The following is a 27,347-nucleotide window of genomic DNA, read 5'->3' on the forward strand; positions in this document are numbered from 1 at the left end:
TATGACTTTTGATGATATTAAGGTAAATACATTGTTTGTTCTCTATTAATATCTTTCATTTTGCTAACTATCCCTATCAGTAGTTAGTGCCTTCAGTAGTTTGAATCTTTTATTTAGCTGGCAGTAGTGGCGCTCGATGTATTGCAGTAGCTTGAGTAGCGAAGATTTTTGCGAGGTAAGTGATTTGTGAAACTTATAGCTTAATGTTAGTCAGGGCCATTCTTTTGTAGGGATTTTTGAAAGTCAGATTGAATTGCGCTAAAAATATTGTATGTCAGTTTAAGCACAGTCATGTATAATTGTTCAAAGGGGACGTTTCAATGTGTCCGCATTTTATTACCGTGTAGATAGCGTGGCGTGAGTCAAGAGCATGAATGTTTGCTGATGCATCCATAAATGGATGTGTAATGTCAAGCTGTTAACTACTTATGTTTCTGGGAAAGAATGCAAACAAAATAGGTATGACGAAGATGTACAGTAGTCTGAAATGTGTTGTGCCATGTTTGGTCACGGAAATGATTCAATTTATTCTACCATGGATTAGAAGTCGATGCTGCGTCATCTGTATGCCACGATGGGCATCGTATCTTCGTCTTTTAAGTGAAAGGTCGCTCCGTCAGAGCGTCACCTTCAGGTTGCTGTCTAAGTTACGAGAATGAGTTATTTACAAAAGTAACTGATTAATCAGTTTTCTTGTAAGTCTGTTAATAGTAGTGAAGTGTTATAATGCACATTAATTTTTACACTTCTGGTAAATTCAATATGGAGAGTGATGCAATTTCGATCGTGCAGTCATTGAATCATCAGCCTTTAGCCTTTAGCCTTTAGCTTTAGGACTGCTGATGTTATCATTATTTAATTACAGGTGCTCCTTTCTTATGTTTCCAGCAATTTGTTTAGGATCAACTGATGATTTCTTTGTGTGAAACGTATCAGTCATTGCCTTCCATGGGCTGTCGTTGATGGCCGCACAGACAGTTAGCTTTCACTGTAACTCGGACATTTCATACCGAATAAGTAGCGTGTTTTCGTGTGTACTGTATAAAAGTATTATCGTGTGAACGTTCTTCCAATGAAGAAAGATCTCACAGGCAGTGAACTGTATGCCACTGTTCTCCATGTACCGCGTGGCCATGGCTACACATAAAATGAGCTCTCATCGTTCATAAATGGCTCTCATTTAAGGCAGCATGGGTGTAAAAACATATATTGAGAAAGAATATTACTGTGTGAATTTTATCGGAGTCAAGATCTATTAAATGGTGCGTAATGTGTATACCATCGTCTCAAAAAGCCATGTGCGCACGACTGTACAGACAATGGGCAACCGCTCCTTGTGCATAGCTTTCAGATCAGGCAGTGTGCGCGTGTTAACGTGAATTTGATATAAATCTTTTGTGTGTGTTATAGTCGATGCGTGGACGATGTAGCTGTGAGTAAGGTATATGAAATATCCCTACTACGCTCGCACGTGGTCACAACTACATAGACGACGAGGTTTCTTTTTGGCCTCTGCGATGTTGTGCATTCTGTTACGCTGATATATCGATGAGCTCACCTTCTTTTTGTTATTACGCTTACTTGCTTAACTTCTACAATCAGTGGGTAGGTGCACTCTCCCTGTGTACCGTTTTAAATATTCAGTCTCCGTTCTGATTGCCCACAATTTCTGGTAGGCGTATGGTGCCCCAATTGATTTCTTAAGACTTTTAAAGTGATTTTATCCAGGCCCAGCTATAAACCCGACCAATTAGTTACTGAGGACACTTCCCTTCCATATTCATTAGACTAAATTAAATAATAATGAGACCATTTAGCATACTTATGTGGTACACCACGGTCTGCAACTACTGTATGTACTTACAAAGTTGTATGCTTTGTTTTCCCGCCACACACTTGCTTTCAAATAATACACGTTGATGTAGCAAACGGAAAAAATTTCTGTTGCTCGCACACGTACTTTCGTAGCCCATTAGCCGTAAATAATTGGGTCCTTTGGCATACTAGTGATTAGCATATAGTGCAAGAATAGTCATTGAGGATAGGAATGAGTGGCATAATTAAGCTGAGTGGCATACGATACATTTCTCTCACGTTATAGCGTATCATATTACCGTGCTACGCAGATGAGAAGCTGGTCAAGTGGCTCTGAGCACTATGGGACTTAACATCTGTGGTCATCAGTCCCCTAGAAATTAGAACTACTTAAACCTAACTAACCTAAGGACATCACACACATCCATGCCCGAGGCAGGATTCGAACCTGCGACCGTAGCAGTCGCGCGGTTCCGGACTGAGCGTCCTAACCGCAAGAGAAGCTGGTCAGAGAAGGACACGTGCTCTAATTTGGACTTGTCCCCACAGCACCACTCCTACTCTGTTTCTCCTCTCCAGGGACTTTCCCGAGTTAAAACGAGAGGAAAACTGAAACAACCTAATTTATTGCGCATGTATCATTAGCGCATAATCATACCAGAAAATAATGAGACTATGGCAGCTCGACTACAGTTTGTATATTCCGGCATGTCATGACAGTATTTTTAAACAATCTACAAAGAAACTCAGTGGAGAAGCACGGAGGATCACAAACAAAATGTTGCAAATCTGTCAACTCTCAGATTGAAGGATGTACGCTTCTACGAAAAAGAAGTTAGCTATATAGGGGAGAACAGATTACAGAAATCTCTGCAGTATTCTCCCACACGTGTCGCAGCCATGAAATACACTCACAGAGATTAGTCACAAGTGCGGACAATTGTCCGGCCATGATCCTACCCAGACTCATTAGAGACATCGGACCAACGATATTATGGCTGGTTACCTAACCCTCTCTAACAACTATAAAATCATACTACCTAAATCGGCATTGTGTGATGTTTGCAATACAGAAGTGAATGTAGCACTTAGTGATGACTATTATCGTGTATATATCACAGACCTTTCAGTGTCACTGAAATGAGCTTCATAAATGCCTTAGCCTGGACCCTGGGTTTAGTCCATTGTTGATTTCATTGAAACGACAGAGAGAGAGTGACCTACAGAATAAACTGAAAATAAAACGTAGTTTCAATTCGGCAACTATTATTGTTGCAGATGTACAGTAAAAAATAAGAGAACAGTTGGTAAAATACGTAAAATTTATTTTTTTCTTTTAAATAAACCAAGGATTGTTAATGAAAATTGAAAAATGAATAAACACAAACAACATTAAATGAACACAGCAAAAAACTAAACTCAGAACGACAAACGAAACCAAAATGAAACAGAACAAAATCTGAACACAAACAAGAACATAAAGGAACAAACGTAGATTTTTCCAGTGGGTGCAAGCGGCACCCGAGGGTTGGTTACAGGGTCTCTCAGCTGCCCCCTCCACCACTACATGGACTTCCTCCATCTTGGCATCACCCACGACACTCTCGGCTGCATCCTCCTCTACATCTCTAGGGGCTTGTTCCGTCTTAGCAACATTCACGAGAGTCTCAGCTGACCACTCCTCCTCATCTTCACAGTTTGCATCCATCTGGGCAGCACCTATGAGACTCGCAGCTGCCTCCTCCTCTAAGTCTTGATGGGCCTGTTCCATCCTGGCAGCATTCACGAGACCCTTAGCTGCCCTTCCCTCCACATCTCCACACGCAGGGGCAATCTCAACAGTATCCATGACACCCTCATCTGCCCCTTCCTCAATTTCAACACACGCTTGAACCACTTTGGCAGAACCCATGAGACTTTCAGCTGCCGCCTCCTCTAAATCTTGATGGGCTTCCTCCATCCTAGTAGCATTTACTACACTCTCACGTGCCCCTTCCTCCTCATCTCCACAAGCTGGGTCAGTATCAGAAACGTCCACGACACCCTCATTCGCTCCTTCCTCAGTGTCACTACATGCTTCACACATCTTTTCAGCACCCATGAGACCCTTGGCTGTCTCCTCCTCTAAATCTCTACAGGCTTGTTCCATAATGACAGCATTTACGAGGCCCTTAGCTGCCTCTCCCTCCTCATCTCCACATGCTGCGCCAATCTCAGCAGCATACACGAGACCCTCATCTTCCCCTTCCTCAATCTCTCCACAAGCTTCACCCATCTTGCCAGCACCCATGAGACTCTCAGCTGCCTCCTCCTGTAAATCTTGATGGCCTTCTTCCATCCTGGCATCATTCACTACACTCTCAGCTGCCCCTCCCTTCTCATCTCCACATGCTGGGTCAATATCAGAAACGTCCACGATACCCTCATTTGCCCCTTCCTCAGTGCCACTACATGCTTTGCCCATGTTGGCAGCACCCATGAGACTTTCAGCTGAATCCTCCTCTAAATCTTGATGGGCTTGTTCCATCTTGGCGTCATTCACGAGACTTTCAGCTGCCCCTTCCTCCTCATCTCCACACACTGGGTCAGTCTCAGCAGCATCCACGAGACCATCATCTACCTCTTCCTCAATCTCTCCACATGCTTCACTCATCTTGGCAGCACCCATGAGACTCTCGTGTTCCTCCTCCTCTAAATCTTGACAAGTTTGTTCCATCTTGACAGCATCCACGAGACAGCTACTCTCTCCTCCTCTTGATCCATCTTGGCACCGTCCACCTAGGCAACCAAGATAGTGTTAGGTGCTTGGTTAAACTAGAAACAACATTATACACTAGCACTTACATCATTAAATAATAGTAATTGGTAAGAGTTTTCAGAAATTGCGGTGAACAAGAGGTTTATATGGAGCATCAGTGTTTTACTTCAGAGTCAAAAGAAATTCAGAATTTGAATAGTAGTGATAATGTTTAGGAGGTAGTAAGTAAGACATTGGAATATTATTACTGCACAGCTGACGACTTATGTATGGTATGGGAAAGAGGGTCTTCCATTATCACCGACTTCACAATAGTGTAGCGCTAAGATTCTCATACTGGCAGCATGTCTGTAACTAAAAAGTCTCAGGCCAACTGGAGAACGGGATGCAACTCGTCCGCTCTGACCAATGACGTCAGAAATTTCCAGAGATGATATACTACACAGATTTAACAGCTGAGAGAAGTGTTCATAAACTAAGGAATGCAGGAGAGAGAAACAGGTGGTAGATATACATAACGTCCAGTAATATTTCGACCATAGTGTTAAGGATATCGCTTGTTTGAGTCCTGGTACTTCTGTAAAAAATAAAGGAAAAAAAGGATAGAAGTAGTTGTAGCATAGAATACCTCAGTTGACATATGTATCAGTTGTATCTCGAAATTTAGTCGATATGTATAGGTTAATTGCAGTATGGGATACGAATTTAACGTACGTCGATTACTTCGTTTTCGTTAGCATTGGTGTCCTATTCTTCAGTTGAACTGTATAGGTCAAGTGAAGTACGGGATACAAATTTTAAAGGTGTTGTTTCTTTCGTCTCCGCTACTACTAACATTATGTTCTTAAGCAGATAGTATTACTATCGAAGCATACATGATACTTGCATCCCATTCTTCAGTTGACCCATATAGGTCAACTGAAGAAAAAGATACTACTGCTAATGAAAACTGGGAAATCCACGTACGGCCGGCCGCGGTGGTCGTGCGGTTCTAGGCGCTCCAGTCCGGAGCCGCGCTGCTGCTACGGTCGCAGGTTCGAATCCTGCCTCGGGCATGGATGTGTGTGATGTCCTTAGGTTAGTTAGGTTTAAGTAGTTCTAAGTTCTAGGGGACTGATGACCTCAGATGTTAAGTCCCATAGTGCTTAGAGCCATTTGAACCATTTTTGAAATCTACGTACGGAAAATTGGCTACCTGTTGACCGATGTAGGTCAAATGAAGTATGGGATACAATCTTTTTTGGTTTCGATACTAATAGTATCGACTGAAATTTATCACAGTTTTGCTATCGACGTCAAGAAAACCAATAGCAGTCAAAATTGTATCCCATTCTTCAGTTGAGCTATGTAGGTCAACTGAAGAGTATGATACTAATTAGTATTAGCGAATGGGAAATAACGACCATTATAACATACTGACCAATATGGGTAAATCACATCAATGTTAGACATGTCGCTGTTTTCGTCTAGCTAGCACCAGTATCCGGTACTTCAGATGAAGTACGGGATACAAATTTTACGTATGTCGGTCTTTTTGCCCTCAGTAGTGCTAGTATAGACTCAGAAAATGATACTACCACCCGACGAAGAACTGTCTCAGTTACAAGCGTTATGTGGTTTGGGGATTCGCAAATGACGTAGAATTCCCCATTTGCTCATTCCCTATCTTTTCAAAGCCTCTCAGATTGTGCATTAACAATATAGAGATTTGAAAACCATATTTTAAACTCGTTTTTCTTTCCGGGAGCAATTATGGCCTATATCCATACTTTTTTGGATATAAACGGCTAATTGAAATTGAAGAAGCTGCAGAAAGATTGAAATCTGCAAAAATGGTCCGAGGTAAGTCCAAAACCCACTGAGAAATGGGAAGCATTGCATTACAAGACGAATGGAAAACTTGAACACATGAAATAGAGAGGGCAGTAGAGAAACAAATGGGCAAAAATATTATTTCCAATATAATTCTTGCCTAATTCACCAGCTGCTGCTTTAAACTGTTTAAAGAAGAAAATTAAAAAAAAAAGGAAATGAAGCCTCAAATGTGAATACACACACGTAAAAATAAGTTTTGCAGCAATCTGAAAACGGCAAAACAAGGCTGGGTGCAGAAGAAATGTGAAACAATAGAGGCGTGTGTAACAATCGGAAAGCTAGATACCATATATGGGAAAATTATGGAAACCGTTAGAGGAGAGAGATTCAGATGCATAAATTTCAAACGTTTATCTGGCAAGCGGACGGAGGTCTGGAAGCTGGATTTAACGTATGAATTCGTCCTACAAAGTAAACCAACTTAAAAAGGGAAGTGGATGAAGATTCGAAGTGAAATATGGTACACTAAAAAGAGTTTCTCACAACAGTAAAGAACCAATTCGAAGAAAGACTCTTGGCGTACACTACAGTGTTTCAAAATTGTTCAGATCACTGGTAGGGAACCTGAAAAAGGTGTTCCACGTGATATGTAAAACATCCTAAGCAGGCGAAATACACTCAGACATTCAAAAAAAAAGGAATAATCCCATACCCAGACAGACCAAATGCTCACAAGTTTCAAAGTTAACGGAATAGTCACGAATAATCTAATACGAATTAATGAAGACATTGGTAGCGGAGGTTTCGCGGAAGTATGGGGACGAGAAAGTCATTTCCGACCTTAGGACTCTGAAGACAGACTGCTGCAAGGCAAAAGCAAATCGGTAGGAATTCCATGTCTGAGGGTCACAGGTATAAAATACAGGGAGTGATGTGGTCCAAAACTTTTGCATAAAACAAAGTGCAATTATAAAGGTTTCAGGATCTCGCAGGCATACAGCAGCTAGGACGGGAGTGAAATACGTTTGTAACCTAGCAATTCAGCAAGCAGTACGGAAAGCAGACAAAAATTAGGTATGGGGATTGAAGCTCAGGGGAAAAGAAATAAAACTTTAAGTTGAGTTCATGACATTACAGTTCTGTAAGATACACCAATTTCCTTTGACTATCAGTTGAACAAAATGAGTAATGCCTTGAAAAAAATTATCAATGAATACTAGCAAAAGTAAAAGTAGGGTAGTATAATGTGGTAGAATTGAATTAGGAGTTGAAGGTGGAAAAATATTGACAAATGACACTGAGAAAAGTAAACTGAGCTTTGTTGTTTGGGCAAAAGTAACAGATTATTAGCAAAGTAGAGGACATGTAAACATCACGAGGTCAATAGCAAGAAAGACGTTTCTGAAAAGCAGAAATTAGTTAACCTATAATATAAATTTCAGTTCTAGGTAGCCTTCTCGAGGTATTTGTCTATAGTGTAGCCATGTACATGAGTGGAAAGCATGAAGATAGACAGTTCAGAAAGAATGGAATATATAGTTTTGCTATATTTCTCCAAGAGAGTACTGAAGATAAACTGGGTACAGCGAGTAACTTGCGAGGAGGAAATGAATCGAAATGGAGGAAAAAGTCTTTTATCACACAATTCGCTGATAGCTGGGATCAGTTTCTAGTATACATCGTGCGGATACATAGGATCTTATGTTGTTAACAGGGTGATGCGAGAGGCTGAGTGGAGAGAGGAGGTGGAAGGATTGTAAGATTTGTACAGGTAGAGGATGACTTCAACACAGTAAACAGATTGAAATGAATGTCGGCTGCTGCACTTATGGAGAAGCAAAGAGCCTCTCACAGGACAGACTACCGTGGGAACCTGCATCTCATCATACTTCAAACGGGAGACCGCATCATCAATAACACCACCACGTGAAGATAGTCTAACAGTTGCCTGGACCTTACTTACCAAGGGGAAATGGCCGTATTGATGTTATTCACTGATGAAGAGGGGCCTAGACTCACGCGAAAAACATTCTGTCGTGGTGCATTCTGGTAGCAGTTCTTAACTCACTGGAAGTAATAAAACGGCAGTTCCTATAACTCCACATTCAATAGCTTCATTACCCTTCTAACAATCAGCACACTTTCTTTTTCTAATCTTCTGTAACTGATTATTCTAGACTGTCATGGCATTTGATAATAAGTCTATTTTATTTTTTGTTTTATGTCGCGCACGATGTTTGGTGTAACATCGGGATATTTTCACTCTGCCACTACGTGAACGTGTTATATCTGTTTCAATAAGTGGATTATATTTTCGTAACCCTTTAATGTATTTCAAGCTACCTGCTACGCCCTCATCTGGTTCTTGTTCTGTGTTCATAAAGATGTACTAGAATGGTGGAACTAATGCCATGAAAAGCCGTATGCAAGAAATAGAGAAGATAAGGAACTGGAGAACGCTGAGGCAAGCAATCCGGAAGAGGAGGGAGTTTGTTCCCCACGTGATCAATTTTATCTCGTAGTCAAGCAGCTAAAACATGGGAAAGCTTCTGAAGATGGTGATAAACCAGCAGAACTCGTCAAGGCTGCTAGACAACAGCTACATGAAGAACTGTTCCATTTCATACAAATTACATACGAAGCCAGGGAACACCGAACACACTTTGAAGAATAGTTACAGCGCCAACCCAAAAGAAAGTATCTGCAAACAAATGTGAACAATTTTGCACCCTCAATTTAATAACACATGGCACCCAGATCTTGACCTCTATCATTGTAACGCGGACTGAAGAAAGGATAGGTGTACAAGATACGGAAGATCAATTTAGCTTTACAGGAGCTGTAGGCACACGAGAAGCTGTACTCGGGTTACGGCTAATACCTGAGACAAGACTAAGCAAGAGCCAAGAATGCAGCAGAGTGTCGTAGGAGGAATGGTCAGTATTCAGGTGTATGACAGGAACGATCATTCGAAGCTTAACCGTCTACTAAACATGGGTTCTAAAATGCAGCAATGAGCATTTCTTCTTCGGTAGTGTACAAAATTTCGGCTTGGCCTTCTATATTTTGAGGGGCGTAAGTATGGCCCAAATCACGAAAAAAATTTCCTGTAAATATGGGCTGTAAAGTTCTCACTTTCAGACTTTGGGCACTTGTTTTGCTTCACTGTTATGAAACGCATCTCTTCCACAAAACATGTGCTTAAAGATCTTAAGCTACGAGTAGAGTTCATGTTTACTAGTCTCTTTTGCTTCGAATGACCGTCCTGTCGCATCTCTGAATGCTGATCATACCTCACAGGACACTGTATATTGCCTACGTCGACAAATAGAAAGTATTAGACGGTGTAGTCTAGCGACAGATTTTTGAGATGGTGAGAGAGGGAATGCCGTAATGTATCAAGGAGTACTGCAGTAACTTTACAGAGAAAAGGTGACTGTGATAAGAAGCGGATAGCATCAAGAGCAAGGCACTGTTAAATAATGTGTACGAGCGGATTGTTCACTTTCTGCTATCTTATTCAGCGGATACATTCAGAGGACTCTAGATGAATTTAGGGACATACTAGGAGATGTAGTAGGAATTACAATTGAAAGTAAGATAACAGACATGTTGAGATTTTCTGATGATACTACAGTGTTAAGTGAATGTGCGGAACTACAGAAGCGAGATGCAGATGAAAGCCCCATTTCTTCCTAACATGCAAATTAATAAAGTTAAGACAAAAATCTTGATAAGTAGACAAAAAATACCGTTGCCCAATGCTCACTTAACAATGAGGGACTGGAGACCGTAGAATCCTTTTGCTTCCTATGGAGTAAAACCACCCTCAGACGGATCAAGGAAGGATATTGCAAGCCAAATAAAGCAGGCAACAGCTGCTTTTAACAAGATCAGGAACCTTACACATCTCGTTTCATAGCCCAATACCTGAGGAAAGACCTCATGAAGATTTTGTGTGCAGTGTGCCGCTGTACAGATGTGAAATACGGACAATCGAGGCGAAAAAAAAAAAACTGATAGCCTTCGAGATGTGGTTCTATCGTAGCAGAACAAGATATTCTGTGAAAAGAACGTATTAAGTGAACTGAAGCTCTGCAGGGTAGATAACGTGCAGCTATGTCTCCTAAAACTTATTGAACGCCACACGTGTCAGCCACGTGCTGAGATATTATGGTGTTATTAAAGGTGTTGCTGAAAGGACAGCAGAAAGGAAGAACACAAGAGACAAAGCTAGTCTAGTACACATCAACCGTATCATGGACGAACCAAGTTCCACCACCTATACTGCATTCAAGACAAAGGCCGGAGACGGAAATGCTTGGCAAGCTGCTGATAGCCAACCTGATAGTTAAAGACCAAAGAAGAAGAAGGAGATCATGATAAGTTTTGAAAGTGGAACAATTAGTGGCAAGACGCTTTAAATGTTCGGAAATGGGTACATGTTTGAGTAATTAGCCTGTGCTAAATGTGAGGAGAGAAATGCACCTAGACTGTGTGGTCAGAAGCATCCGGACACCCCCAGAAACATACGTTTTCCATATTAGGTGCATTGTGCTGCCACCTACTGCCAGCCACTCCATGTCAGCCACCTCAGTAGTCATCAGACATCGTGAGAGAGTAGAATGGGTCGCTCCGCAGAACTCGCGGATTTCGAACATGGTCAGGTGATTGAGTGTCTCTTGTGTCATACGTCTGTACGAGACATTTCCACACTCCTAAACATTCCTAGGTCCACTGTTTCCGGTGCCACAGGGAAGTGAAAACGTGAAGGGACATGTACAGCACAAAAGGGTACAGGCTGGCCTCGTCTGTTTGGCAGAGACCTCTGACATTTGAAGAGGGTCGTAATATGTAATAGGCTGACACTATCCACACCCTCACACAGGAATTCCAAACTGCATCAGGATCCACTGCCATTACTATGACATGCGAGAGGTGAGAAAGCATGGATTTCATGGTCGAACGGCTGCTCATAAGCCACACATCACGCCGGTGAATGCCATACGTAGTCCCATAGTGCTCAGAGCCATTTGAGCCAAATGCCATACGACGCCTCGCTTGTTGTAAGGATAGTAAACAATGGACGATTTAACAATGGAAAAATTTTGTGTGGAGAGAAGAATCTCGGTAGACAATGTGGCCATTCGATGGTAGGGTGTGGGTATGGCGAATGCCTGGTGAACGTCATCTGCCAGCGTAAAATTCGGAACCGGAGATGTTAGGGTGTGGTTGGTTTTCTTATGGAGACGGCTTGCACTCCTTGTTGTTTTGCGTGGCACTATAACAGCACAGGCTTACATTGATGTTTTAAGCACATTCTTGCTTCCCACTGTTGAAGAGCAATTCGAGGATGGCGATTCATCTTTCAACACGATCAAGCACCTGTTCATAATGCACAATCGCGGTGTGGTTACACGACAATAACATCCCTGTCATGGACTAGCCTGCACAGAGTCCCGACCTGAATCCCATAGGACACCTTTGGGATGTTTTGCAACGCCGACTTCGTGTCAGCCCTCACCCAACGACATCGATACCTCTCCTCAGTGCCACACTCCGTTAATATTGGGCTGCAATTCCCCAAGAAACCTGCCAGCACCTGATTGAACATATGCCTGCGAGAGTGGAAGCTGTCATCAAGCCACCACATTGAATTGCAGCATTACCGATGGAGGGCGCCATCATTTTCAGCCAGATGTTGGGACTCTTCTGATCACATTATGTATCTCGCACACGCTGCTCTGTTAAATTCATTCTATGAGTAAAGTTTTTGTCAATCCGCGACAGCTGTGTCAAAGTAATTTTTTTTAATGCATCAAATCGTAATTTGTACACTTTACCTCAAACTTGTTGCTCAGTCTGGAACAGAGTATAATTCTCACTATTGTTCTAGCTGTAACTCAATCAGCTTAATTCTAAAGCAGCCTATATCTATAGAAAACAAAGTAATTCCACTTTATAGACTAACATCCATTAAGGATGTGGTAATACCCCGTTAATTATCTTTTTGGTTCCAAAACCTAAGCATTATGGTGTTGAAAACTAATGTGGGCGTAGTATCTCTAGCAGAACCTGCATGGATACACGTGGGAAACCTATTACTCTCCTCAATGAGAGACAGTAATACTTGAAAGGTATGTGCTGAGATTCGATCAGGATAGAGCCGGTGAAAAATGTCGATAGTTCCCAACAGCAAGGTTGGACGAGTAGTACATCTTCGAGTAGTAAGATCTTTGGCAGCTAACAGAGCTAGGTGCACGCGGTAAAAGTTTGAGTAGTGGTGAGGAGATGCGCAGAGATAGCAGACGTGTTTCGAGTCGGAGCTAGATGCCTGCAGGAGGCAGCCGGGTCGTGACATAATCAAAGTAAGAATTGGCGCTACGCACATAATAAGCTATACATTGAGCGAAACTCGGCACATACCTGCGGAAACTAGAAAGAATAATTAATAAAATAGGTTTTCTTTGGTTAAATAATGTCTAAAAGCTAGATAGAAATCCCATTGTTGATGCAATAAGCGTTTTGTGAAACTTTCTCGTAAATCCATGCTATAGAAGTTTTTTTTAGTTTTTCACATGTGCCTTAAAAGTTTGAACAATAAATATTTTTTAGGTAAAATTAGAGTTTCATCTCACGCCCTATGTCGTCCTCCGCATCCTGTGCTTGCATTGAACCAAAAGGTGCATTAAAGTAAAGTTCCCATGAGTAAAGCTAATAATTTCATTTATCAGAGTAAAATAATCTATATGCCATTGCACAGTTGCCAAATTATTCAGATCAGGAGAGAATTTTTATTAAGTAACAAACAGGGCCAAAATGAATAAAGTTATCTAGAATGACAATTTTATGCCATTGCACTACGGCTGAGTTGAATATATGTTTTATTATCGGATAAACGGGAAGGAGTGCACGAGCTAAGTCCACAGACGCAGTCAGATGCAGGTTGGTGACTTTCATTTATTTTTACCACTAAACTTTCATGCAGTCAGATGTGTATTTTGAGTATTAATTTTCCAACAATATTTTCATGCAGTCAGATAAAGTTCAGTTAAATACGCAGTCAGATGCAAGTTTTATTAATGACTAAAGCGGTCACATGCAGTTCAGTCTAGTTTAAATAGAGAATTTTTATCAACAACACTTTCATACTTTCTCATAATCTGGGCCACTGCACTTCTTATCAAGCTAAATTGATAGTATGGACTGACAATCCTTTTACAATGTCACGTTTGTTTCAGTGTTCGAAGAAGTGTCGTAACAGAGCAAACCCCACGAAATTGCATCGAACTGTGCTCTCATTGTGTGAGCAGTGTTGGAAGAGAGATGACTATGTTCTTTAGGTGAGACGATCACTTATTTACACAGATGGAATGTTTATGAGGCCGAATATATCCTACTCAGTTGTTTCCAGAGATCATACTAAAGTACCGTTATCCAGATGTAGTAATTATACCATTTCAAACATGTGGATTAGATGGGATATAATAACCTTCTTGAAGGCAACAATCGTTGAAGTGTTGTAACTGTTGTGACTGCATTATCCGTCCTCTACCGTTTCACGTGTTCTTTGGTGGTATTCCTGGCATCAATTATTCCCAGCTGCTGGTTTCACATCCACTGACTCTTGCGTAGCACGCACAAGTGCTCTGCTCTACTAAGAGGATTGCCTACTTGTATTTATTTGTATATAAGTACATAGAAAGTTTTGCTTTTTATTGTGATATTTCTTGGCGCTAATGTGACTGTTGAAGGTGTGACTGACCAGACGAGTGTATGCTACTGTGGTCGAGATTTGCATTACACAGCAGCATCTAAAGAACTTCCACTATCCTTGATAGCGAACGACAACGGTAGCAATCGCACTGTAGCCAGACGTTCGTACCCTCACTAGCAACCGTATAATTTTTCAGCTATGATTCAGTAGGATATTTTCCGAAGTCTTACATCTCTGCAAGAGACAAGCCAATCGTAAATGATATTCCACAGAAAGTTCCATAAGTTGCACTAACTCGATTACGACTTTGTCGCAAACTGAAGTTCAGCTGCTGATCTTACAGCATTGCCTGGTACGTGCAATACTGCTAAACGGATGTGTCTCCGACTGGTAGCAGCCTTCGGGCCGTTGAGACCCATCATGACGGAGTTCTGCAGTTGGCGGACTCACAATAGTTGTAGGCTAGCGTCTGTAACACGAGTAATATTTGCCGAACCCGTGACAGTTTTACAACGGAACCTTACATTCCATGAGTAGTACTTTATACACTCCTGGAAATGGAAAAAAGAACACATTGACACCGGTGTGTCAGACCCACCATACTTGCTCCGGACACTGCGAGAGGGCTGTACAAGCAATGATCACACGCACGGCACAGCGGACACACCAGGAACCGCGGTGTTGGCCGTCGAATGGCGCTAGCTGCGCAGCATTTGTGCACCGCCGCCGTCAGTGTCAGCCAGTTTGCCGTGGCATACGGAGCTACATCGCAGTCTTTAACACTGGTAGCATGCCGCGACAGCGTGGACGTGAACCGTATGTGCAGTTGACGGACTTTGAGCGACGGCGTATAGTGGGCATGCGGGAGGCCGGGTGGACGTACCGCCGAATTGCTCAACACGTGGGGCGTGAGGTCTCCATAGTACATCGATGTTGTCGCCAGTGGTCGGCGGAAGGTGCACGTGCCCGTCGACCTGGGACCGGACCGCAGCGACGCACGGATGCACGCCAAGACCGTAGGATCGTACGCAGTGCCGTAGGGGACCGCACCGCCACTTCCCAGCAAATTAGGGACACTGTTGCTCCTGGGGTATCGGCGAGGACCATTTGCAACCGTCTCCATGAAGCTGGGCTACGGTCCCGCACACCGTTAGCCCGTCTTCCGCTCACGCCCCAACATCGTGCAGCCCGCCTCCAGTGGTGTCGCGACAGGCGTGAATGGAGGGACGAATGGAGACGTGTCGTCTTCAGCGATGAGAGTCGCTTCTGCCTTGGTGCCAATGATGGTCGTATGCGTGTTTGGCGCCGTGCAGGTGAGCGCCACAACCAGGACTGCATACGACCGAGGCACACAGGGTCAACATCCGGCATCATGGTGTGGGGAGCGATCTCCTACACTGGCCGTACACCACTGGTGATCGTCGAGGGGACACTGAGTAGTGCACGGTACATCCAAACCGTCATCGAACCCATCGTTCTACCATTCCTAGACCGGCAAGGGAACTTGCTGTTCCAACAGGACAATGCACGTCCGCATGTATCCCGTGCCACCCAACGTGCTCTAGAAGGTGTAAGTCAACTACCCTGGCCAGCAAGATCTCCGGATCTGTCCCCCATTGAGCATGTTTGGGACTGGATGAAGCGTCGTCTCACGCGGTCTGCACGTCCAGCACGAACGCTGGTCCAACTGAGGCGCCAGGTGGAAATGGCATGGCAAGCCGTTCCACAGGACTACATCCAGCATCTCTACGATCGTCTCCATGGGAGAATAGCAGCCTGCATTGCTGCGAAAGGTGGATATACACTGTACTAGTGCCGACATTGTGCATGCTCTGTTGCCTGTGTCTATGTGCCTGTGGTTCTGTCAGTGTGATCATGTGATGTATCTGACCCCAGGAATGTGTCAATAAAGTTTCCCCTTCCTGGGACAATGAATTCACGGTGTTCTTATTTCAATTTCCAGGAGTGTATTTACATTTGGGTCTTCGAACCAACGGTTGCCATATTATTGGATTCTAATATCGTGAATCAGTCTGTTAATACTGAGGGACAACTGCATTTTGAAGTCATGGAGATGTGTGCAAACCATGAGACTATCTCGACTGATATCACCTGTCTAATTTGCTAATTCTGCAGTGTGCACAATCAGAGACACAGCTGTTTCCTCATCGCTCTCACACGCTTACTCTCAATGTTAGTAACAATGTCGACTTACCTCAGTGGGGCCCTCCTGCGGCGCGTCGACCAGTATTACATCTCGTTCCTTGGGGCAAATCCCTCTTTGAGTAGTCAGGTCGCTATCTTGATCCTTAAACGGTGGATTATCTTCTACGACCTTATTCACTTTGAAGCCCCCAATAACGTTGACCTGTGGGTCGTTTGATCTTATAGTTATTTATTCAGCTAGGGTGGCATATATGAATCATAGATAAAGCTTTGGATACTTCACTTAGCATTCTTAAACAGATTATATGTTAAATTAGCAGCCCTTAAATGTAGGCTATAAGAAGACCTCATTAAAAACTAAGTTATTAAATAAGTTAGAGAACTGTGAATGAAAGGTCGATGATTAGTCGTAGGTTGACACGACTATTTCTATTCCATCCATGAATAGTTACGCAGGCACTTGATAGAAAAAGCTGAGACGATGTGCCTAGATTGGAATATAAGAAACAATTTACTACCGAAGCAGTTCATAATGTGCGAGAAGACATAAAGAGGCCACCGCCGTGGTCGAAGGTTCTGGGCGCTTCAGTCTGGAGCCCCGCGACCGCTACGGTCGCAGATTCGAATCCTTCCTCGGGCATGGATGATGTGATGTCCTTAGGTTAGTTAGGTTTAAGTAGTTGTAAGTTCTAGGGGACTGATGACCTCAGATGGTAAGTCTCATAGTGCTCAGAGCCATTTGAACCATTTGACATAATGAGTTTAGCTCCCACAGAAGAATGAAACCAGCCTCTTAAGTTATATATCTAACCACATGAGACATTTTTCGTGGCTTGTTTTGTAGGTAACGTTCGAGAAGGTTTTTTCTTTACTACTTACCACAGTACAGCACAAACTTATGAACGCCAAATACACAGTAAAGTAAACATGTATCTCAAACCAGGGTGTTGTGCAAACATTTTCGTAGACCCTGTCTGGTGCCATAGTCAAACTCCGTTAACTTCACTAACTTGATACGCCTGGGCAGTAAGTCAAACAGAGCTTGGATGGCGTGAACGGGTACAGCTGCCCATGCAGCTTCAACACGATACCACAGTTCATCAAGAGTAGTGACTAGCGTATCGTGACGAGCCAGTTGCTCGGCCACCATTGACCAGACGTTTTCAATTGGTGAGACACCTGGAGAATGTGCTGGCCAGGGCAGCAATCGAACATTTTCTGTATCCAGAAAGGCCCGTACAGGACCTGCAACATGCGGTCGTGCATTATTCTGCTGAAATGTAGGGTTTCGCAGGATTCGAATGAAGGGTAGTGCAACGGGTCGTAGCACATCTGAAATGTAATGTCCACTGTTCAAAGTGCCGTCAGTGCGAACAAGTGGTGACCGAGACGTGTAACCAATGGAACACCATACCATCACGCCGCGTAATACTCCAGTATGGCGATGACTGATACACGCTTCCAATGTGCGTTCACCGCAGTGTCGCCACACATGGATGCTGTAAACAGAACCTGGATTCATCCGAAAAAATGGCGTTTTGCCATTCGTGCATCCAGGTTCGTCGTTGAGTACATCATCGCAGGCGCTCCTGTCTGTGATGCACCGTCAAGGGTAACCGCAGCCATGGTCTCCGAGCTGATAGTCCATGCTGCTGCGACGTCGTCGAACTGTTCGTGCAGATGGTTGTTGTCTTGCAAACGTCCCCATCTGTTGACTCAGGGATCGAGACGTGGCTGCACGATCCGTTACAGCCATGCGGATAAGATGCCTGTCATCTATACTGCTAGTGATACGAGGCCGTTGGTATCCAGCACGGCGTTCCGTATTACCCTCCTGAACCCACTGATTCCATATTCTGCTAACAGTCATTGGATCTCGACCAACGCGAGCAGCAATGTCGCGATGTGATAAACCGCAATCGCGATAAACTACAATCCGATCTTTATCAAAGTTGGAAACGTGATAGTACGCATTTCTCCTCCTTACACGAGGCGTCACAACAACGTTTCACCAGACAACGCCGGTCAACTGCTGTTTGTGTATGAGAAATCGGTTGGAAACTTTCCTCATGTCAGCACGTTGTAGGTGTCGCCAACGGCGCCAGCCTTGTGTGAATGCTCTGAAAAGCTAATCATTTGCATATCACAGCATATTCTTACCGTCGGTTATGATGTGTCGGCAGCTGGGCCAACACCTTGTAGATCGAGATGGCTGAAAATGCACGCTAGACTAACGCAGACGGGCGTGAAGTACTGGAACAGGCTACGTAATTAATGCTATGAAGAAAAGTACGTAGCTGGATTAATACTTATCTTTAATCAATCATTGTGGTACATCGCTCTTGACTATACACAGGAGACTTTAATTACAATCACTGTAAGGCTAATGGCGCCTTGCTAGTTCGTAGCCATTAACTTAGCTGAAGGCTATTCTGTCTCTCGGCTAATGAGAGAGAAAGGCTTCGTACATCTAGTCGCTAGCTAGGTCGTCCGTACAACTGGGGCGAGTGCTTGTTCGTATCATGAGACCTGCCTTGTGGTGGCGCTAGGTCTGCGATCACACAGTGGCGACACGCGGGTCCGACATGTACTAAATGGACCGCGGCCGATTTAAACTACCACCTAGCAAGTGTGGTGTCTGGCGGTGACACCACAGGTTAAATTTCGCGTCTGTAGCACGTCATCTTCGTGGTGTAGCGATTTTAATAGCCAGTAGTGTACTTAATGAACATAATAGTTTTCTGTTCGTGTGCGTTTATGTTTAACATGACGTCTGTAGCGAAGTTTAATATATACAGCCCTAGAGTGACCACTGTTTCATTTAGTAGTATCATAAACCCCCTATTTATATACTTATAACGCCGCTGGGATCAAAATTTGTTAAATAAATTCAATTTCTTAATTTTGGCCTTGCCCAATACCTTTAACTAAACGCCTGTGATCCTCTAGGAAGCAATTTGTTAATCGGTAAGGTCACCCGGTACAGATACTTGTGACTTCCAGAGAGGTATGTCGATGGCTTCGTCGTAACCTCACAAAGGAGCTTCCTAACGAAAACTTAATTTATTTTTACGTTATTATGCAGAATCGTCGGCAAAGAATAGTGTTCCTTTCAATTAAAAGTGAATCACGTGGAGTTGTTAATTACCTATATGTCAGCTGCCCTGATAAAACATTACTCGTTATACTGAAAGGATTTAGTGACACGTAGCAGATTTTCGCGCTGTTCCTGTATAGTATCAGCTTATCCTATATCTGCTGTAAGATTATTAACGCAGCACAATTTTATCAGCGCCTGTCATATTAGAGCCCTTTATATCTGTGTACACTGTCCTTGCCCTTAATTAGTATCTTTGCGTGCCAAAACTTCAGTTATTAAGCTGATCGCAGACATAGAGACGGGATGACATCTGGTTTCATCTTCGGAGTAATCCTATCAGAACCTGCACCAAGGCTCCTGGGCCATCTCTGATTCGCTCCAGTGAGAGGCAGTAACTCATTTTTGCGAGTTGTGACATTCACGTCGCGTGTGCTGTTATTACTACTATTTCACACAAATAGTCCGGCTAAGTTAAGTAGTTGCAAACTCACGCTTATCTCATCACGTGAACAATTGTTGATGGAATTACAATAAACCAGTAAAGACTGCACTGATGCTCTTCATGTGTCAGGTCTGTTTTAAGAAATTTAAGTTGTTCTCGGTATGCCATTTGTGTCAGTCACAGATGATTTCATTAATACAGTTGGAATGTATTCGAAGTCTGATTAACTTCGACTAATTCTTACCAAGTTTTCTCCTATGTTAACGTAGTCACTTCGCTTCTACCATGTACGTTAGATGAGTCATCACTTTCTTGCAGGCATAAATCGCCGAACTGTTGTAATTGATTTCGGGTGCTTTATTGGTTCCCTAATGTCTCATAAGTGCCACTGATTGTACTGGTATTCAGCTTGTGGTTTCGTACGAGGGTATCCTACTGAAGTGTGCAGTTCCGTTAACAGTCTGGTCTAATATCACTTATACCTATATCTATACGTACATGGCAGTTTTCTCTTTGATGTGATAGGTCCTGGTGCCAGTATTTGTGCTCAGTTAAATTCAAGTCGGCCAATCGGATTGCGGTTCTCCGTGTTTAGATAAATCACATAAACCGGTTATCAGAATACTTACGTTTAAAAGGAGTCAAACGGTTTCATTCCCCGTCATTCCACACTCCGAACTACATCTATAATGAATTCATCGACACTAGATGCCGTTCGCTAGTCTTACACCATTACCTCAAATCTGCGGCGATACTGATGGACGGATGTGTCTCCGACTGGCAGTAGTCACTGGCCAGTTGTGACTTGCACGGCTGCAGATCTATAATTTGTGCACATGAAGCTGTTTGAAGCTGCTGTGTTTCACACAAGTGTTATAATCGTAACCCGTGGATATTTTACACCGGGCCTTACTGTCCCACAATAATAATTATCCGTACGACCGAAGATTTACATCATTATCTTGTAACCAATCTATCATTTGACTGTAATAAAGTGAGCCCCTTAAACTATCCTTCCGGAATTTACAGTCGAGGAAGCATGTCTGGAGCATCAGATATACTCGATAGACATGATCTGGCAGAGTGGCTGATTCTGCAATGAGTGCAGTTTAAGAAGCACCTGTTGTTTCTCAGCTCTCAACTTGTCTGTCCGCCTCTCCCTGCCTGCTCTCCATGGCAGTAATGACGCTGACTTACCCCAGCAGCGTCCTCCTGCGGCGCGGCGACCAGTTTATTCTCACGTCTCTTGCGGCGACGGCGACGCTGTTCAGTGTGTTTGCGCTCGCGGTCATCAGACGATGGTATTTCTTCGGCTACCTTTCTCTTCTTGACGCGGCCAACAGCATGGCCCTGTAGATGGTTTGGTTTTACTATCGCTTATTCAGCTAGGATGCCATATGTCTAGCAGAAGGAAACTTTAGACAGCTGACTTAGCTTTGTTAAACAGAAGGTATATTAAGTTAGCAGACCATAATTGTGTCTAATAACGAATATGAAATGTGATGCTATAGGTGTTTGTCAAAAAATAATATATCAAATAGATGTAGGGAACTGAGAGGCATGCGAATGAAAAAGGTACAGAATGTTTTAATGGGCCACACTTAACAAAATAAATGTTGGTTGACACGAATAATGATAAGGCATCTAGGAATAATGAACCCCGCACCTCAAAGGGGAAGAATGTGAAGGTGTGCAAAGTGTATAAACACCAGATTTTAGTCCGCGCGCTGTGCAGTACACAACATATGAAGAAAGCTGAAACAAGTCAATAGATATATGACTCGAAAAACATAGACATTGTCTGTGATCCGTTTTGTGTACAACGTTTGTAATGCATCTTTGTTCACTAATTGCGACAGTAGAGCAGAAGTATACGTACATCAAGGACATAGTAAAATACGCAGGCAATTGCAAGCAAGAAAATTTGCTAGCGAGAACCTACATTTATTTTTATAATACTCTCTGTTACCACCTGAATTTCTCTCACTTGATCCTCTGATCGTCACGTGAATATACGTGTAAAGCTCTATGAGGCCGCCTAGTCTACCCCGAATTCACATTCTGGAAGACTACACAAAGAGATTACGACAACACCGTTACCTTGTATTTAAGAGCTTCTCACACTATACATCTCTGTGTTACATCTTCGTGTGGTTTGGTCGGGTTATTTCTATTCTTATTAACTATTCTTCATGTTTCAAAATCTTATTCTGCATGTCCCATTGATGTGGGCCACAAGCACTGGAACCGTAAACCATATTACGTCGCATTGGTATCGTGTCTGTTTCTCCTGCAGCTACTGAATAGAAGCTGAAGTCGGATTTGTGCTTCTTATTACCGACAGCATACGCCCACTGCAGTTCATAGCAGCACTTAGTTTCATGAACAGGTATTGAAGCTAACACTCCGTATGGTCGTACATCCTGTACTGGACACTTGAGGTAGCATGTCCAATACACATGGGAAACCATATAAGACTGAATCGACCGTTAACATGCGTTTTTAGCTTGTGTTTCAAAAGAGTGGTGTATTCCGCATCCTTGTAATTTTACAACGGAAGTTTACTTTCCACAGAAATATCATTCAGTTGTATGTTACATTTATTTTAGGATATTGTAACCGCTGCTATTTTGTACTAATGGATTATAAGAAAGTGAATTCCTTACCTAGTCCCACGTGTAAAAATGAGAGAGCTGTCTGGGAGAGTGACTGATTCTGTGATGTATACCCGGTAGTACTGATGGTTGCTCACCTCTGCACGGCCGTCCTTCCGAGTATCGTCCTTACTATTTTCTTCTTTCTTGATGCGAGGAGCAGGTCCTGGAGTCGGTTGACAGGGAAAGATCTCGAAGATGGACGGATATTCTGGCTCCCTTCTCTCTCTGAAGCGTCCGTACTCCATAAACTGTGGGTGTTTTGTTTTTGTATTACTGACTCACGTAGTATTGCATATATCTAACGCATAGGTATACTCTAGAGATTCGTCTTAACACACTTGAATGGATTTTATATCACATAGGCAGTTCGTAAGTGTAAAGTCTGAAGAATGTGTTACATATTGTTATAGGGAGTGGTTATAAACTAAGAAATCGAATAAAGTAGAGAAATGAGAGGTACAAGAGTGAAAAGATGAGATTAGCCTTTAATAGAACATGCTCAACAGGATTGGACGCAGGTTAATGGGACTGCTGCTAAGAAATCCTAAACTAGTTAACGGCCACTTGAAACCAAAACTTTTGTGTAGGTGCTAACTGTAGAAGATGTTAAGCAGTTTATGCCAATGCAGTGAGGTAAACATACTGAGATAAAAATATTAGCCCATGAATAAGAATGAAACCAGTCAAGAGACTCGTGTTCCATAACCATAATTGATTAACTTTGGCCCAGGGTGTGTATAACGTCTACGATGATGTTTTGTTTAATAATTACAGCAGTACATGTGTATGCATAGATGTGAACACTAAGTACATAGTAAATTTTGAATGCAAGTATAAACATGAAACTTGGAAATGAAAATATGAAGTTATGCTAATAATACTACCCTAAATCGTCTGCAAATTAAATTAATTAATGTAATACCTTGTTAATATCGTACAAATTAGGTGTCCTGATAAATTATTAGATGGAATAAATTTAGCCACATATAATAATTCAGATTCATTGCACGGAGTAATAGTTTCTGAAATTGTATAGTTGCTCTAAAGTTACTGTATCTTTTTTTCTTTAATGATTCACACCCACAATATTACTCCCTATGTACATCGTTATTTTTTTAAATTATTGTTTTATTATAGGGCAATTGTTTCGTTTAGGTACCTCCCTAAGTAAACATACTTGATCTACCGTTACAGAATCTCTTTCAATGGCTTAAATGGTTACCAGTTTTTTGGTAACGTCTATGTTTCATTGGTAATTGCTCTTGTATGTTTATAGTTCCAGAACCTCCGCTTTGATGCAACAAAGGCAGTATTTCTCCATCGAATTAGCAGTGTTATCAAATGGAAAAGCAAGCAAGTGCTCGTAAGCGCCAATGCTTTAAATCAAATTTTCCCTACTAATAAATTCAAGGAGCGTTCTAATGCAAACCAGACGAACAATTATCCATTAGATCGGACCCAGGGGCCATCATTCGGTAATACTTTCGATTTCCACAGGGTGTCCCATAATCACTGTTCTACCATGCACCAATGGTATTCTTTAAGGGAGTAATCTTAACTGTCACTCGTGCTACGGCTCCTTAACAGCACTTATGCTGACGCAGTGATGATAATGTTATGGTTATAGCACGGACTATTTGGGAATATGTATTGTCTGTGTTCTTTTTCTGACGAAATATCCTGTCTATTGCCTTTGAGTAGAGCATGACAATTCAGAAACAGTGAATCTTTTGCACGGTTTACGCTTTTGATGTTGAAACTGGTAACTCAGAATGCTTGTCTGAGACATAGCTAAGGCTTTCATCAGGGGAATAAGCCGACAAACTTTTTATTGTACTGGTTCGCTATCTTCAGACGTCGTGGGTCGAGATTTCCAACACACTATGTGATACGTGTGGCTAGGAAAGAGCATATGGTCTAAAACATTTCCTGTCTGTCTCCATTCTTGAATCACATTTCTATCGTTAAGCTCAGCTCAAACAGTGATAAAATAACTACTACTGCAAGCAACGCCTTCAGCAGATTTCAGGGTCGTCAATGAGGTCTGGTTTAACCTGAGACAGAAAGTAATTCACCCAATGTCCCATTCGTTCATTAAAGAATTCACCCTCGAAGGAGCTTACTGCTGTCGTGAGAGGAAAAACAAAATCCCACAATTCTGGATACAGTTTGCCATCAGACACTAACGTGTTCATATCATGGTGTCATTACTTACACTCCTGGAAATTGAAATAAGAACACCATGAATTCATTGTCCCAGGAAGGGGAAACTTTATTGACACATTCCTGGGGTCAGATACATCACATGATCACACTGACAGAACCATAGGCACATAGACACAGGCAACAGAGCATGCACAATGTCGGCACTAGTACAGTGTATATCCACCTTTCGCAGCAATGCAGGCTCCTATTCTCCCATGGGGACGATCGTAGAGATGCTGGATGTAGTCCTGTGGAACGGCTTGCCATGCCCTTTCCACCTGGCGCCTCAGTTGGACCAGCGTTCGTGCTGGACGTGCAGACCGCGTGAGACGACGCTTCATCCAGTCCTAAACATGCTCAATGGGGGACAGATCCGGAGATCTTGCTGGCCAGGGTAGTTGACTTACACCTTCTAGAGCACGTTGGGTGGCACGGGATACATGCGGACGTGCATTGTCCTGTTGGAACAGCAAGTTCCCTTGCCGGTCTAGGAATGGTAGAACGATGGGTTCGATGACGGTTTGGATGTACCGTGCACTATTCAGTGTCCCCTCGACGATCACCAGTGGTGTACGGCCAGTGTAGGAGATCGCTCCCCACACCATGATGCCGGGTGTTGGCCCTGTGTGCCTCGGTCTTATGCAGTCCTGATTGTGGCGCTCACCTGCACGGCGCCAAACACGCATACGACCATCATTGGCACCACGGCAGAAGCGACTCTCATCGCTGAAGACGACACGTCTCCATTCGTCCCTCCATTCACGCCTGTCGCGACACCACTGGAGGCGGGCTGCACGATGTTGGGGCGTGAGCGGAAGACGGGCTAACGGTGTGCGGGACCGTAGCCCAGCTTCATGGAGACGGTTGCGAATGGTCCTCGCCTATACCCCAGGAGCAACAGTGTCCCTAATTTGCTGGGAAGTGGCGGTGCGGTCCCCTACGGCACTGCGTACGATCCTACGGTCTTGGCGTGCATCCGTGCGTCGCTGCGGTCCGGTCCCAGGTCGACGGGCACGTGCACCTTCCGCCGACCACTGGCGACAACATCGATGTACTGTGGAGACCTCACGCCCCACGTGTTGAGCAGTTCGGCGGTACGTCCACCCGGCCTCCCGCATGCCCACTATACGCCGTCGCTCAAAGTCCGTCAACTGCACATACGGTTCACGTCCACGCTGTCGCGGCATGCTACCAGTGTTAAAGACTGCGATGTAGCTCCGTATGCCACGGCAAACTGGCTGACACTGACGGCGGCGGTGCACAAATGCTGCGCAGCTAGCGCCATTCGACGGCCAACACCGCGGTTCCTGGTGTGTCCGCTGTGCCGTGCGTGTGATCATTGCTTGTACAGCCCTCTCGCAGTGTCCGGAGCAAGTATGGTGGGTCTGACACACCGGTGTCAATGTGTTCTTTTTTCCATTTCCAGGAGTGTAGATTCAGTTTCTGATTACGTGTAATAGGTGTAGGATGCCGTTTGGTCCACATAATATCTTGACAGGAAAATGTACCGTGAAACATTCGCCACCTCTGGTCCTCTCTAATGAAGCACATTATTTTTCACGATTTATCCCATACAGTTCATGTTCGATACGTTTTCATACAAACTGTGCAAATAAACAATCTGCTTACAGGATCACACTTGTCTCAACGGGTCACTTGGGCTATTATTATTAAGGTAATCGGAATTATCCTCCATAACAGTTTCAAGATAAAGAATATAGGGGTCTTGTAACCAAGCATATGGAATCGCAGAAGCACTCTCCTTCCTTTTACGACCAACGTTCGTCTAGCTGTCACATTCTTGGACGCATTATTCGTTGGACGTTGTGTACTCACAACTCTCTGTCCATCTCCTCGTGCCGTTCACTCTGTCTCCTCCCACCACTCTCTCCTTCTTTCTACTTCTCACTAGTCTCTCCTTCCGCCGGCTGTTGTGGCCGAGCGGTTCTAGCCGCTACAGTCTGGAACCGCGCGACCACTACGATCGCAGGTTCGAATCCTGCCTCGGACATGGATATGTGTGATGTCCTTAGGTTAGTTAGGTTTAAGTTGTTCGAAGTTCTAGGGGACTGATGACCACAGATGTGAAGTCCCATAGTGCTCAGAGCCATTTGAACCATTCTCTCCTTCCATCTGCTCATCCTTTCTCTGTGCTCCCCCTCTATCTATGCACTCCTTTCCCTTATGTCGATCTCCTGCTCCCCCCTCTACTCCACTTCCTCGTTCCCCCTCCCTCTTCTTCTTCCTATCCTTCCCTCCCTCCTTCTGTTTGACCGTCTCCTCCTCTTCCCCTTTTTAATCCATTTCTGGCTCCCCCTCTCTCTGTCCATCCTCTTCTCTCCTTTCTCCGTCCTTCTCGTCTCTCCCTGTCAAAGTCATTCTCTTCCTCTTTCCTTTCGCTGTCCCTCTCCTCCTCTCCCTTCTCTCTGTCCATTTCCTCCTCCACCACTCTTTGTCTGTCACCTCCTCTCACTATCTGTTTCGATCTCCTCCTTTTCCCTCACTGTATATCCACATCCTCCTGTACCCTTGTCTGCCCATGTTATCACTCCCACAAGTAGACGAGGCTTCTTTTTCTCATCTCACAATATGTTTTTCCCAGATCGTAACGAATATGTGTACCAAATATCTTAAACATATTGGATGAGATTTTTGTAGTGTCTTTGACGGTG

The sequence above is a fragment of the Schistocerca piceifrons genome, unplaced genomic scaffold, assembly GCF_021461385.2.
Source record: "Schistocerca piceifrons isolate TAMUIC-IGC-003096 unplaced genomic scaffold, iqSchPice1.1 HiC_scaffold_2521, whole genome shotgun sequence".
Lineage (NCBI taxonomy): Eukaryota > Metazoa > Arthropoda > Insecta > Orthoptera > Acrididae > Schistocerca > Schistocerca piceifrons.